Source organism: Rattus rattus, chromosome 7, assembly GCF_011064425.1.
Source record: "Rattus rattus isolate New Zealand chromosome 7, Rrattus_CSIRO_v1, whole genome shotgun sequence".
In the NCBI taxonomy this organism is placed as follows: domain Eukaryota; kingdom Metazoa; phylum Chordata; class Mammalia; order Rodentia; family Muridae; genus Rattus; species Rattus rattus.
Window position 1 is genome coordinate 61,910,327 of NC_046160.1, and position 16,313 is coordinate 61,926,639.

The 16,313-nt window shown below is 37.4% G+C and overlaps 1 non-coding gene across 1 annotated transcript; it reads left to right on the top strand.

Annotated features, from left to right (window-relative positions):
* The first annotated feature begins 712 nt into the window (after positions 1-712).
* On the top strand, positions 713-844 carry LOC116906473. Its single transcript, XR_004388723.1, has one exon. It is a non-coding gene; the product is annotated as a small nucleolar RNA SNORA17 (small nucleolar RNA).
* Positions 845-16,313: the final 15,469 nt, after the last annotated feature.

Sequence of the window (16,313 nt, forward strand, 5' to 3'; positions counted from 1 at the left end):
TTGTGAGCCAGACCCAATGAAATGTTTTTCTTTGTAAGAGTTGCTGTGTTTTTAGTACCTCTTCAGAGCAATAAAACTCTCACGTAGATAACAACCATGACTGAGGTATAACCGATACTGACTACAGAGCTATTGTAGTGAAAACATCATAGCACTACCACAAAATATTAGACACATTGATCAATGAAACAGAATAGAAGAGCTAGATGTATATTGTACCTACTGCTGCATGATACTTTGTAACCATGCCACAAAAACACAAATTGGAGCAAAGACAGCATCATTAGCAAATAATAAACAGAGTACCTACATATAGCATGAAACTGGTGCTTTCTTTCTCTACTTGCACAATAATCAATACCAAATGAATCAAAAATATCAGGGTTTTACCTAATTTTTTGAAACTTCTGGAAAGAGAAAGGAGTAGATATCAGGTAAAGATCCTTGTTATTCAGAAAATAAAACCAAGTACCATCAAATGGGTATTAATATGACTTTATGCTGAAAAAGAAGACTTAAAATTGAGTGAAGAATCTGCATATAGAATGGGAGATAGCGTTGGTGGCTACAAATCTAACAGATGACTATATTATAATATATAAAGTGTTTTAGAAACTTTAAAAAACAATACAAACAATTAAAAAATGACTCAAATAGATAGGTATCAGACAAAGAGCTATAACCAGATGTGATTCAATTTAAACATTCTTCATCTGTTCTTAAAGGCAGTGCAGCAGGGGCTGCTATGTCATGTATGGGTCAATAGATGGCTCAGAGGAGACCATCTGTTTTTTCACTCAGCTTTATGGCCAGTGTACATCTGAATGATTAGTAGACTAACACTCATTGAAAAAAGAGGTGAGAGACAGAAAGGACGCCAAGGTAAGGATCTTAGGGCAATAAGTGAGCAAGAGATGAGATGATCATCTTCTGAGGCCATTCAGCCCTTCAACAGCAAGAGAGCCACTAGAACTCCATCTGGCAGTGTTGGCACAGGACAGGAGTGAACCTGAGACACTCTATCCCCACAGCAAGAAGCCAGCCTGCTTGAAGAGTGAGCAGAGACAACCACAGGTCCTACCCCATAAAGCACAGACAGTGAGCTAGCCTGAGCTGACCACTGCTATAGGACTGTGCAGGCCTAGAGGGAAGACAGACCCTGAGAGGATCCCTGCCTAGTGTCAAAATGCATAGGTAGGACAAAGCTTTGACTGCTCCGGAAACAAGCCCCAACACTCAGAAACCCAGGGTACCACTAAGAATTGCAAATAAGTGAGGGTGAAATGGAAAAGAAAGAGAAACAGGAGGATGTGGGATATGGGCACAGTGAAGAGAGGAAGAACTGGAAACTTGAGGGTAAGGAGGAACAGTCTGAAGTGAGTAGCTGCTGATGACACATGAGAACATGCTGCAATTCAGTCATGTGTTGCTAACAGGAGCCATTTCTGGGTCCACGGATCTGCAGCAGCAAGGGTCTGTAACCACCAAAGGCAAGGCTATCTGGCCTGCTTCGTGAGGACATATTGAAGTCTCAGGGATGTTCAAAATTGGCCTACGTTCTTGCCTGAGCATCATTGGATGGGCATTGGATAGACCAACTTGGGCAGGGAAGGAGAGCTTGCTCCAGTGTTGTGTGTGACAGACATTTTGTGGACTGACCAGTTCAGGTACTTCTTAGTTCTAGATTCAGGGCTTTGGATTAGTCCACCCCAACACCAATAACATGATGAATTTCTGGAGGACACAATCCTATGGATCCAAAATAACAGGATCTACATGGCACGTGAGACAACAGGATATACAAGAGAAATCTCAGTGAGAATCCAGTATCAAGTGTTACAGAAGCCAGAAGCCTTGTACCAAGTCAAAGACTTACTGCAATTAATATTTGCAAGCAACTAAGTATGGACAAGAAGATATACTGTGGAAGACACCATGACACACAAATGCTTCTATGAGATAATTTTCTTTGATGAGCGGGAAGGTGGCAATGATGAAAGGCAAATACGAGGGGAGAAGGAGATAAGTGGGATTGGAGATCATCAGGTGAAATTCACAAAGAACCAAAAAAAGTTAACAAAAAAGTTCTCATTATTGTTTGCCATCCAGGAAATGAATATTAAACTTACTTTGATATCTCATCCTACTGCAGGCAGAATATCTAAAACCAAGAGAATGGAAATGTATTTGGAGATATGGAGAAAAGTGAGTAGGGTAGTTAAAATGACAATAAACTCAATAGACCAAGATCTTTTAAGAGTTGGTTTATATTTGGAAGACTTTGTTTAGAGGATATTATAGAACCTTTAGGAGGTGTGACTTTGCTAGAGGGTGTACAGCACAAGGAGCAGGGCTTTGGGAATTTAGAACTTTTCTCATTTCCAATTTGCTTTCTCTGTTTTGTTTTGTTTTTGCTTGGTTTGTTTGTTTTTGTTTTTTAACAACTGAAGATATAATGTCCCAGCTTCCTGTTCTGGATAGGTGCTCCATACCACTCCAGGTATTGTGGACTCTTCCTCTAGGATCAAAAGTTCAAATGAACCTGTTCTTCTTTAGTTTCCCCTTGATCATGGTATTTTATCACAGCAATAGGAAAATAAGTAATAAATATGAATGTCTACTCATATGATGACATAAATATACAAAAAACAGGCAAAATAAAATAAAATCAGAGAAGGATGTTAAAATCAAACATGGCAAGCTGTAACTTTGATCCACGAACTTGGGATACTGAAGCAGGAGGAATGCTGTGACTTTGAGACCAGCCTTCTCTACAGTTAAACCTGTCTCAAAAACCATTCTAATAAACAAACCAAAGTACTATTTCAAAACTTTCTGGATCATGAAGGCTACATGTGTTTTAATACACATATGTTCTTTATTAAACCAGCTTATATTCATTGTTGATTAAAATTTTACCACTATATTTCAATTTACCAAGTCAGTTTCCTCTCTACATTTGCTGTTATCTTTTTCAAAATTTATAATAAAAAGGTTTATTTTATTACTATTTACTCTACAATGAAAAACTAAATTGCTATCAAGATGAAGTTATAATACATTTATTTTTGCAAAAAAATCACATTTGTGGCAATATTTAGCTTTTAATATTAAAATAATGTCTATGTTCCAACTCTAAAAATTAGAATTTTAATGATTTGGAAATACTCATATCTGAGTTTGGGCTAAATGTCATTATCCAAAATATATTAATGTTCTTTTATTTCCTTTATTCTAACCTAAATGTTTCCCACCGTAATAAATTCACTTGTTAAATACAGAGTTATTTTGAAAATGTTTCTCTCATTTAAGGATCTCAAAGGAACACGAGATATTTCGTGTCATAAATGAGACCTATAAATCAGTGTCACTAACATAGCAACAAGGAAGAAATATCTTTACCTCTCAAAATTTAGTGTAATGCACTTATAGAGACTACTTCAGGCACTTGAATCCATAACTAAACTTACACTCCCTCTTTCTACAATATTTCCTTCCATTCCTTGACAGCTATCAGATTTCTAAAAGTACGTTGCATTGTATACTTGAATATGAGTAGTTTTCTCCTACTTCTTAAAATGTAAATATACAAATGATATGGAGTGAGAAATAGCCAGTCAATAAGCAGCCTGTGTGAATATACTATAAATGAAAGTATATTCAGTGTGCTTGTTTCTGAGGAAACAGAGAGCCTTAATTCCTTTCTTGTTATCCTGACCATCCAGCATGAGTCAAGCATTCAATAAAATTTCATCATATGTTTTCAATATATTTTATCATATCTGAGATTGATGTCTGAATGGTCAGTGCATGGCTATTCCTTGATCCCAACACACTCATATATTGGTACTGATCTGGCCTTTAAAAGTTTATTCACCCTTTCGCATTCCAAATTAGCATTTTCCAAAACCAAACATTCTATTAGCAATTTTCTGATTTCTGAATCTGATATTTTGTATTTACAACAGAAGAAAATCTTTCCACAAAAATCAGTGAAGACTTCTTTTGGGCCTTGTATAATTATAGTAAATTAATCAAACCTCTTTCCTGATTTTTCAGCCTTGTCCCAAGTATTTACAGCTGCTAAATGACAAAGCAGCAAGGTATGATTATCAAACTCAAGCCATCATTGTAACTCAGCATATTGATATTCACCTAGCAACTGATCCTGGGAAATATTAATACCTCTAGTTTCATTTTGTTGTTCTATGATGCTTCCTCTTTCCAGCATTTTCATCATTGTAATTAAGGACCGGGTTCCAATATTCTTGGGGCCAAATATATTTGGTCCTGTTCTGAGTTGGGCATAATTTTAATATCTTTTTCATATAGCATATGAAACTATTGCTTCCTTAAATCTCCTCAAATTTCATATATCTGTGAGATTCTATTTTCCTGCTTCATAACTTTGGGGGTACCTAACTGAAAAAACTCTAGTTTCTTTTCTAACAACCTTGGATGACTCTTCTTCATTTTTGTCATGAGGTGACACAATAGTTTCTTAAATTCCTCTCTGTCTGAGTATTTTCCTTGTATTCATCTATAAATCTTTCAAAGGCTTGTATTCTATCAATATACTTTCATACTTGGCATATACAAAATAAAGAAAACAACTAAAACTATTAAGGATAAATGTAAATTACTAGATTGTTAGTAATTATAATTAGTATTAAGTCAATCTTCATTAAGTTATTTATTTTTCTCTGTTTCCATTTAAAGCCATCTGAAATAGTACTATACAGGGTTCTTAAACTTTGTATTATGATATTAACTATTCTTAACTCTCTCCATAAGATAGGGGCACTGGAGCTGCAGTCCCCTGCGCTCCAGACACTGCTCGGACTTGAAGGGACCAGATCAACAGTTCTCTGCACCCAAATCCCGTGGGAGGGAGAGCTAAACCTTCAGAGAGGCAGACATGCCTGGGAAGCCAGAAGAGACTACGCTCTGCCCACATTTCTGACTCCAGAGGAAAACACGTAATGCCATCTAGGACGCAGGTGCACTGGGGACTCAGGAAAAGGCAGCACAGACTATCCTGTTTGCCGCCCTCACGGAGAGCTCAAAAGCAACACCCCACGAGCAAATATGAGCCATGAGACCACAGCTAAGACCAACTTTTCTGCTCCAAGCGACCTGCCTGGTGAACTCAGGACAAAGACCCACAGGAACAGCTGAAAACCAGTAGACAGGAAAAACTACACGCCCGAAAGCAGAACACTCTGTTCCATAACTGGCTGAAAGAGAACAGGAAAACAGGTCCACAGCACTCCTGACACACAGGCCTATAGGACAGTCTAGCCATTGTCAGAAATAGCAGAACAAAGTAACACAAGAGATAATCTGATGGCAAGAGACAAGCGCAGGAACCCAAGCAACAGAAAATAAGACTACATGGCATCATCAGAGCCCAATTTTCCCACCAAAGCAAACACTGAGTATCCAAACACACCAGAAAAGCAAGATCTAGATTTAAAATCATATTTGATCATGATACTGGAGGACTTCAAGAAAGACATAAAGAACTCTCTTAGAGAAAAGCAGGAAAACATAAATAAACAAGTACAAACCTATAGAGAGGAATCACAAAAATCCCTGAAAGAATTCCAGGAAAACAAAATCAAACAGTTGAAGGAATTAAAAATGGAAATAGAAGCAATGGAGAAAGAACACAGGGAAACAATGCTGGATACAGAAAACCAAAGGAAGAGACAAGGAGTCATAGATATAAGCATCACCAACAGAATACAAAAGATAGAAGAGAGAATCTCAGGAGCAGAAGATGCCATAAAAATCATTGACACAACTGTCAAAGATAATGTAAAAAGGAAAAAGCTACTGATCCAAAACATGCAGGAAATCCAGGACTCAATGAGAAGATCAAACCTAAGGATAATAGGTATAGAAGAGAGTGAAGACTCCCAGCTCAAAGGAACAGTAAATATCTAAAACAAAATCACAGAAGAAAACCTCAATAACCTAAAGAGAGATGCCAATAAACATACAAGAAGCCTACAGAACTCCAGATAGACTGGACCAGAAAAGAAACTCATCCCGTCACATAAGAGTCAAAACACCAAATGAACAAAATAAAGAAAGAATATTAAAAGCAGTAAGGGAAAAAGGTCAAGTAACATATAAAGGCAGACCTATCAGAATCACACCAGACTTTCTGCCAGAGACTATGAAAGCCAGAAGATCATGGACAGATGTCATACAGACCCTAAGAGAACACAAATGCCTGCCCAGGCTACTGTATCCTGCAAAACTCTCAATTAACATAGATGGAGAAACCAAGATATTCCATGACAAAAGCAACTTTACACAATATCTTTCTACAAATCCAGCGCTACAAAGGATAATAAATGGTAAAGCCCAACATAAGGAGGCAAGCTATACCCAAGAAGAGGCAAGAAACTAATCATCTTGGCAACAAAACAAAGAGAAGAAAAGCAAACAAACATAACACATCCAAATATGAATATAACAGGAATCAATAATCACTATTCCTTAATATCTCTCAACATCAATGGTCCCAACTCCCCAATGAAAAGACATAGAATAACAAACTGGATACGCAATGAGGACCCTGAATTCTGCTGCCTACAGGAAACATACCTCAGAGACAAAGACAGAGACTACCTCAGAGTGAAAGGCTGGAAAACAACTTTCCAAGCAAATGGTATGAGGAAGCAAGCTGGAGTAGCCATTCTAATATCGAATAAAATCAATTTTCACCTAAAAGTCATCAAAAAAGATAAGGAAGGACACTTCATATTCATCAAAGGAAAAATCCACCAAGATGAACTCTCAATCCTAAATATCTATGCTCCAAATACAAGGGCACCTACATACATAAAAGAAACTTTACTAAAGCTCAAAGCACACATTGCACCTTACACAATAATAGTAGGAGATTTCAACACCCCACTCTCATCAATGGACAGGTCAGGGAAACAGATATTAAACAGAGACGTAGACAGACTAAGAGAAGTCATGAACCAAATGGACTTAACAGATATTTATAGAACATTCTATCCTAAAACAAAAGGATGTACATTCTTCTCAGCACCTCATGGTACTTTCTCCAAAACTGACCGTATAATTGACCATAAAACAGGCCTCAACAGATACAGAAAGATAGAAATAAACCCATGAGTCCTATCAGACTACCACAGGCTAAAGCTAGTCTTCAATAACAATAAAGAAAGGACGCCCACATATACATGGAAATTGAACAATGCTCTACTCAATGATAACCTTGTCAAGAAAGAAATAAAGAAAGAAATTAAAGACTTCATAGAATTTAATGAAAATGAAGGTACAACATACCTAAACTTATGGGATACAATGAAAGCTGTGCTAAGAGGAAAACTCATAACTAAGAACCTGCAGAAAGACACAGGAGAGAGCATATATCAGCAGCTTCAAAACACACCTAAAAGCTCTAGAACAGAAAGAAGCAAATACACCCAGGAGGAGTAGAAGGCAGGAAATAATCAAACTCAGAGGTGAAATCAACCAAGTAGAATCAAAAAGGACCACAGAAAGAATCAAAAGAACTGAAAGTCAGTTCTTTGAGAAAATCAACAAGATAGATAAACCCTTAGTCAGACTTACGCGAGGACACAGAGAGTGTATATTAACAAAATCAGAAATGAAAAGGGAGACATAACTACAGAATTAGAGGAAATTCAAAAAATCATCAGATGCTAGTACACAAGCCTATATCAACAAAACTTGAAAATCTGCAGGAAATGAACAATTTCCTAGACAGATACCAGGTACAGAAGTTAAATCAAGAACAGATAAACCATTTAAACAACCCCATATATCCTAACGAAATAGAAGCAGTCATTAAAGGTCTCCCAACCAAAAAGAGCCCTGGTCCAGACAGATTTAGTGCAGAATTCTATCAGACCTTCATAGAAGACCTGTAACCAATACTATCCAAAATATTCCACAAAATTGAAACAGATGGAGCACTACCTAATTCCTTCTATGAAGCCACAAGTACTCTCATACCTAAACCACACAAAGACCCAACAAAGAAAGAGAACTTCAGACCAATTTCCCTCATGAATATTGAGGAAAAAATACTCAATAAAATTCTGGCAAACCAAATTTAAGAGCACATCGAAACAATCATCCACCATGATCAAGTAGGCTTCATCCCAGGCATGCAGGGATGATTTAATATATGGAAAACCATCAAAATGATCTATCATATAAACAAACTGAAAGAACAAAACCACATGATCATTTCATTAGATGCTGAGAAAGCATTTTACAAAATTCAACACCCATTCATGATAAAAGTCCTTGAAAGAAAAGGAATTGAAGGCCCATACCTAAACATAGTAAAAGCCATTTACAGCAAACCTGTAGCTAACATTAAACACATTAAACTATATGGAGAAACACTTGAAGCAATCCCACTAAAATCAGGGACTAGACAAGGCTGCCAACTCTCTCCCTACTTATTCAATATAGTTCTTGAAGTTCTAGCCAGAGCAATCAGACAACAAAAGGAGGTCAAGGGGATACAGATCTGAAAAGAAGAACTCAAAATACCACTATTTGCAGATGATATGATATTTCAGTGATCCAAAAAGTTTCACCAGAGAACTACTAAAGCTGATAAAAAACTTCAACAAAGTGACTGGGTATAAAATTAACTCAAATAAATCAGTAGCCTTCCTCTACAGAAAAGAGAAACAAGCCGAGAAAGAAATTAGGGAAACGACATCCTTCCTAATAGTCCAAAATAATATAAAATACCTCGGTTTCACTTTAACCAAGCAAGTAAAAGATCTGTACAATAAGAACTTCAAGCCTATGAAGAAAGAAATTGAAGAAGACCTCAGAAGATGGAAATATCTCCCATGCTCATGGATTGGCAGGATTAATATACTAAAAATGGCCATTTTACCAACTAATGTGATCTACAGATTCAATGCAATCCCCATTAAAATACCAATCCAATTCTTCAAAAAGTTAGACAGAAAAATTTGCAAATTCATCTGGAATAACAAAAAACCCAGGATAGCTAAAACTATCCTCAACAATAAAAGGACTTCTGGGGGAGTCGCTATCCCTGAACTCAAGCAGTATTACAGAGCAATAGTGATAAAAACTGCATGGAATTGCTACAGAGACAAACAGATAGAGCAATGGAATAAAATTGAAGACCCAGAAATGGACCCACACACCTATAGTCACTTGATTTTTAACAAAGGAGCCAAAACAATACAATGGAAAAAAGATAGCATTTTCAGCAAATGGTGCTGGTTCAACTGGAGGTCAGCATGTAGAAGAATGCAGATCAATCCATGCTAATCACCCTGTACAAAGCTTAAGTCCAAATGGATCAAGGACCTCCACATCATACCACATACACTCAACCTAGTAGAAGAAAAAGTGGGGAAGCATCTCAAACTCATGGGCACTGGAGAAAATTTCCTGAACAAAACACCAATGGCTTATGCTCTAAAATCAAGAATCAACTAATGGGGGGTTGGGTTTAGCTCAGTGGTAGAGCGCTTGCCTAGGCGAAAGGCCCTGTTAGGTCCTCAGCTCCGAAAAAGAAAAAAAACAAAAAAAAAAAAAACGCAAAGAATCAACCAATGGGATCTCATAAAACTGCAAAGCTTCTGTAAGGCAAAGGACACTGTGGTTAGGACAAAACGGCAACCAACAGATTGGGAAAAGATCTTTACCAATCCTACAACAGATAGAGGGCTAATATCCAAAATATACAAAGAACTGAAGAAGTTAGACAGCAGGGAGGCAAATAACCCTATTAAAAAATGGGGTTCAGAGCTAAACAAAGAATTCACAGCTGAGGAATGTCAAATGGCTGAGAAACACCTAAAGAAATGTTCAACATCTTTAGTCATAATGGAAATGCAAATCAAAACAACACTGAGATCCACCTCACACAAGTCAGAATGGCTAAGATCAAAAACTCAGGTGACAGCAAATGCTGGCTAGGATGTGGAGAAAGAGGAACACTCCTCCATTGTTGGTGGGATTGCAGACTGGTACAACCATTCTGGAAATCAGTCTGGAGGTTCCTCAGAAAATTGAACATTCCACTACCTGAAGACCCAGCTATACTTCTCTTGGGCATATACCCAAAAGATGCTCCAACATACAACAAAGACACATGCTCTACTATCTTCATAGCAGCCTTATTTATAATAGCCTGAAGCTGGAAAGAACCCAGATGCCCTTCAACAGAGGAATGGATACAGAAAATGTGGTACATCTACACAATGGAATATTACTCAGCTATCAAAAACAATGCCTTTATGAAATTCATAGGCAAATGGAGGGAATTGGAAAATATCATCCTGAGTGAGGTAACCCAATCACAGAAAAACACACATGGTATGTACTCATTGATAAGAGGCTATTAGCCCAAATGCTTGAATTGCCCTAGATGCACAGAATACATGAAACTCAAGACGGATGATCAAAATGTGAAAGCTTCACTCCTTCTTTAAAAGGGGAACAAGAATACCCTTGGCAGGGAATTGGGAGGCAAAGATTAAAACAGAGGCAGAAAGAACACCCATTCAGAGCCTGCCCCACATGTGGCCCATACATATATAGCCACCCAATTAGACAAGATGGATGAAGCAAAAAGTGTAGGCCGACAGGAACCAGATGTAGATCTCTCCTGAGAGAGACAGCCAGAATGTAGCAAATGCATAGGCGAATGCCAGCAGCAAACCACTGAACTGAGAATGGTACACCCGTTGAAGGAATCAGAGAAAGGCCTGGAAGAGCTTGAAGGAGCTCGAGACCCCATATGAACAACAATGCCAACCAACCAGAGCTTCCAGGGACTAAGCCACTACCCAAAGACTATACATGGACTGACCCTGGGCTCCAACCTCATAGGTAGCAATGAATATCCTAGTAAGAGCAGCAGTGGAAGGGGAAGCCCTTGGTCCTGCTAAGACTGAATCCCCAGTGAATGTGATTGTTGGTGGGGTCGGTAATGGGGGAAGGATGCGGAGGGGAACACCCATATAGAAGGGGAGGGGGAGGGGTTAGGGGGATGTTGGCCCTGAAACTGGGAAAGGGAATAAAAATCGAAATGTATATAAGAAATACTCAAGTTAATAAAGGAAAAAAAAAAAAACCAAACAAAACAAATCAGAAAAAAAAAAAAAAAAAAAAAAAAAAAAAAAATCTCTCCATTAGAGTTTGCAAACGACTTTCTAAATCTGAGGGCTTCAGTTTTTCCACAGCTGGTATGGTTTTTCTGTCTGTGTGGTTCTGTCAGGAATTGATATGCCAAATGTTCAGATTTTGTTTTGTTTTGTTTTAACAACAATCTCAATGATTTTATTTTGTCAATGAAGACTCAGAGCCAGATGCTGGGCTGAAATCCTGCTAGCTCATAGAGGCAGAGAAAACACACACCTGATCTTCCTCCACAGCCGAAGTCCCAAAAGGAAGCTATCAAATCCTTTCAAACTGAATGTTCCTGCATTCTACTTCTTTGGGTCTCTTAACCTCTCTCTTAATAATCCTATATTTAATTCCTGTTAACTGATTGTTACTCAACTTCTTGACATATAATTGAATTTATTTAATCCTGTTTGCCTTGTTCAAACAGAAAGCTCTTGGATTAAGGGTGTGTTCTAATGCTGAGCCATGACACAAGGAAAAACAGGTTTCTCCCGTATATAACATAATCTCTGGGTTCCCAGTATGATCAAATATCCTGCAACACACATGTGTGCTGGCAATTAATCTAAGGTCCTCTAGAATAGCATCTAGTGCTCTTAACTGCTGAGTCATGTCTCTCTAGCCCAGAGAAACTAGCTTTAAAATGAAATCTGGTCTGCCAGAAAGTAGTTTGTAATTTTAACATAATACCTAACATAACAGGACAGCTTCTTAGAATACTATAGTTAGATATAGGACTGTTTCATTTACTTTTAAACTTTAACTGGTTATCAAAATATATCTATGCAACAGAAGAATAAGAAAATGATGACTTTGTGATTCTTCCTGGGGATCTGCAGAAAATATTATATAGAATGTGAGGAAGTTTCTTTTTTTAATTTTATATTAGATATATATCTTTACTTACATTTCAAACATTGTTCCCCTTCCCAGTTTCCTGTCAATAAGCCCCCATTCCCTCCACTCCCCCTGCCCCGTACAGGTATTCCCCCTATACATTCCCATATACATCCCCCTTATTGCCCTGCCCCATGTTCTCCTACACTGGGGGTCCAACCTTGGCAGGACCAAGGGTTTCCCCTTCCCCTGGTTCCCCAACAAAGCTATTCTCTGCTACATATGCAGTTGGAGTCCTGAGTCAGTCCTTGTATAGTCTTTTGGTAGTGGTTAGTCCCTGGAAGCTCTGGTTGGTTGGCACTGTTGTTGTTATGGGGTTGCCAGTTCCTTCAACTCTTTCAATCCTTCTTCTAATTCCCCCCAAGGGAGTCCTAATCTCAGTTTGGTGGTTTGCTGCTAGCATTGACCTCTGTATTGGAATACTCTGAATGTGTCTTTCAGGAGAAATCTATATCTGGTCCCTTTCAGCATGCATTTTCTAGCTTCTTCAATCTTATCTAATTTTGGTGGAGATATATATATATATATATATATATATATATATATATATATATATATATATATATATATATATATATATGTGTCACATGTGGGTCAGGCACTGAATGGCCATTCCTTGAGTTGCTGCTCTAAACTTTGCTTCTATATCCCTTCCTAATTTTCCCCTTTTAAGAAAGAGTGGGAGCTTCTGCATTTTGGTCATCCTTCTTGAGCTTCCTGTGGTCTGTGCATTGCATCTTGGGTAATTCAAGCTTTTTGGCTAATATCCACTTATCAATGAGTGCATACCATTTGTGCTTTTCTGTGATTGAGTAACCTCACTCAGGATGATATTTTCTAGTTTATTTCATTTGAATATGAATTTCATGAAGTCATTGTTTTTGATAGCTGAGTAGTATTCCATTGTGTAGATGTACCACATTTTCTGTATCCATTCCTTTGTCAAAGGTGTCAGTTCAAGTGCTCTCCCTTTGCCCAAGTATTCTCATCATTTTTCCTTCCTCCTCTTTCTTCATTCTCCCTTCTTATTATTTTACTTTCTCTCCTCTCATTCTTCTGCCTTCTCTGAAAGAGAGGGCCTGACACCAGTTTTTTTTTTTTAATTTTTTACTGTCTTTTAAATATTTCTCTTATTATTTATTAAAGTTAAATCATCAAGTCTTTAGTCATTGTTTGTAATTTTTCCCAGATTTTTAAAATAAATAAACCTTATAAACCCAGATCATTAATTCTAAACTCAGCTTCCATAAGACAGAAAATAACTGGAAAATCTGGAGAAAATGGACAATTTTCTAGACAGATACCAGGTACCAAATTTAAATCAAAAACAAATAAACCATCTAAATAACTCCATAACTTCTAAAGAAATGAAAGCAGTAATTAAAATTCTCCCAATCAAAAGAGCCCAGGACCAAATGGGTTTAGTGCAGAATTCTATCACACCTTCATAGAAGACTTCATATCAATACTTTCCAAACTATCCCGCAAAATAGAAACAGTGGAGCACTACCAAATTGCTTCTATGAAACCAAAATTACTCTTATACCTAAATCACGAAAAGACCCAACAAAGAAAGAGAACTTCAGACCAATTTCCCTTATGAATATTGATGCAAAAATACTCAATAAAATTCTTGCAAACCAAATCCAAGAACACATTAAGATGATCATTCATCATGATCAAGTAGGCTTCATCCCAGGTATGCAGGGATGGTTTAATATACAGAAATACACCAACATAATCCATTATATAAACAAATTCAAAGATAAAACTCACATGATCATTTCATTAGATGCTAAGAAATCATTTGACAAAGTGCAATACTCCTTCATGATAAAAGTCCTAGAAAGACTATTACTTGAATGGGAATTTAAGGCTCATACCTAAACATAGTAAAAGCAATATACTGCAAACCAGTAGTTAACATCAAACTAAATGGAGAGAAACTTGAAGCAATCCCACTAAAATCACTGGCCACCCAAACCTGACCACTCTTTCCCTACTTATTCAATATAGTACTCAAAGTCCTACCCGGAGCAATCAGACAACAAAAGGAGTTCAAAGGGATACAAATTGGAAGGGAAGAAGTCAAAACATCACTATTTACAGATGATATGATAGTGTACTTATGTGACGCCAAAAGTTCCGCAAGAGACTACTTAACCTGATAAACAACTTCAGCAAGGTGCCTGGCTATGAAATTACCTAAAAAAAAAAAAAAGAAAGAAAAAAAAATCAGTAACTTTCCTCTACTCAAAGGATAAACAAGCTGAGAAAGAAATTAGGGAAACGACCCCCTTTTCAACAGTCCAAAATAATATAAAATATCTTGGTGTGACTTTACCCAAGCCAGTGAAAGACCTGCATGACCAGAACTTCAAGTCTCTTTAGAAAGAAGTTGAAGAAGATCTCAGAAGATGGAAAGATCTTCCATGCTCAAGGATTGGCATGATTTATATCGTAAAAATGGCCATTTTGCCAAAAACAATCTACAGATTCAATGCAATTCCCATCATAATTCCTACTAAATTTTTTATAGGACAGAAAGAACATTTCATTTGGAATGACAAAAAAAAGACAAAAAAAAACAAAAAAACAAACAAACAAACAAACAAACAAAAAAAAACCAGGATAATGAAAACTATACTACACTCAAGAATAAAAGAATTTCTGGGGGACTCACCATCCCTGACCTCAATCAGTATTACGGAGCAATGAAGTAATAGCCATAAATATTGTCTGGTATTGGTACAGAGACAGGCAGATATATCACTGGAACATAATTGAAGACCTAGAAATGAACCCACACACCTATAGTTACTTGATTGTTGACAAAGGAGCTAAAAACATCAAATGGATTAAAGATAGCATCTTCAACAAATGGTGATGTTTCAACTGGAGGTCAGCATGTAGAAGAATGCAAATCGATCCATTCTTATCACCCTATACAAAGCTTAAGTCCAAATGGATCAAGGACCTTCACATCAAACCACATAAACTCAAAATAATAGAAGAAAAAATGGGGAGAGTCTTGAACACATGGGCACTGGGGAAATTTTCCTGAACAGAACACCAATGGCTTATGCTCTAAGATCAAGAATCAACAAATCATAAATCTGCAAAGCTTTGGTAAGACAAAGGACACTGTCATTAGGACAAAACGCCAACCAACAGACTGGGAAAAGATCTTTACCAATCCTACATCTGATAAAGGGCTAATATACAAAGAACTTAAGTAGTTAGACTCCAGAGAGCCAAATAACCCCATTGAAAAATGGGGTACTTAGCTAAACAAAAAATTCTCAGCTGAGGAATATCGAATGGCCCAGAAGTATCTAAAGAAATATTTAACATCCTTTGTCATCAGGGAAATGCCAATAAAAACAACCCTGAGATTCCATCTCACAGTAGTCAGAATAGTTAAGATAAAACTCTCAGGTGACAATAGATGCTGGCTAGGACGTGAAGAAAAAGGAAAACTTCTCCATTGTTGGTGGGATTGCAAACTGATAAACCACTCTGGAAATCGGTCTGGGGGTTCCTTAGAAAATTGGACCTCATACTACCTGAGGATCCAGCAATACTACTCCTGGGCATCCCAAAAGATGCTCCAATATACAACAAGGACACATGCTTCACTGTGTTCATAGTATCCTTACTTATAATTGCCAGAAGCAAGAAAGAGAAAAGATGCCCTTCAACAGAGCAATGGATACAGAATATGTGGTTCATCTACACAATGGAGTACTACTCAGCTATTAAATACAATGACTTCCTGAAATTCATAGGCAAATGGATTGATCTAGAAAATATCCTGAGTCAGGTAACTCAATCACAAAAAAAAAAAAAAAAAACATACATGGTATGCACTTTCTGCTAAGTGGGTATAGCTCCAAAGCTCAAATTACCCAAGATACAATCCATAGACTACATGAAGCTCAAGAAGAAGCAGGACTAAGTGTGGATGCTTCAGTCCATCTTAAAAAGGGCAACAAAAATATTCATAGGAGGACATATGGAGACAAAGATTGGAGCAGAAACTGAAGGAATGGCCACTCGGAGCCTGCCCCACCTGGCAGTCCAGCATATATATATATATATGTCTCCACCAAAACTAGACAATATTGATGAAACCAAGAAGTGCATGCTGACAGGAGCCTAATATAGCTGTCTCCTAAGAGGCTCAGCCAGAGCATGACAGATACAGAGGT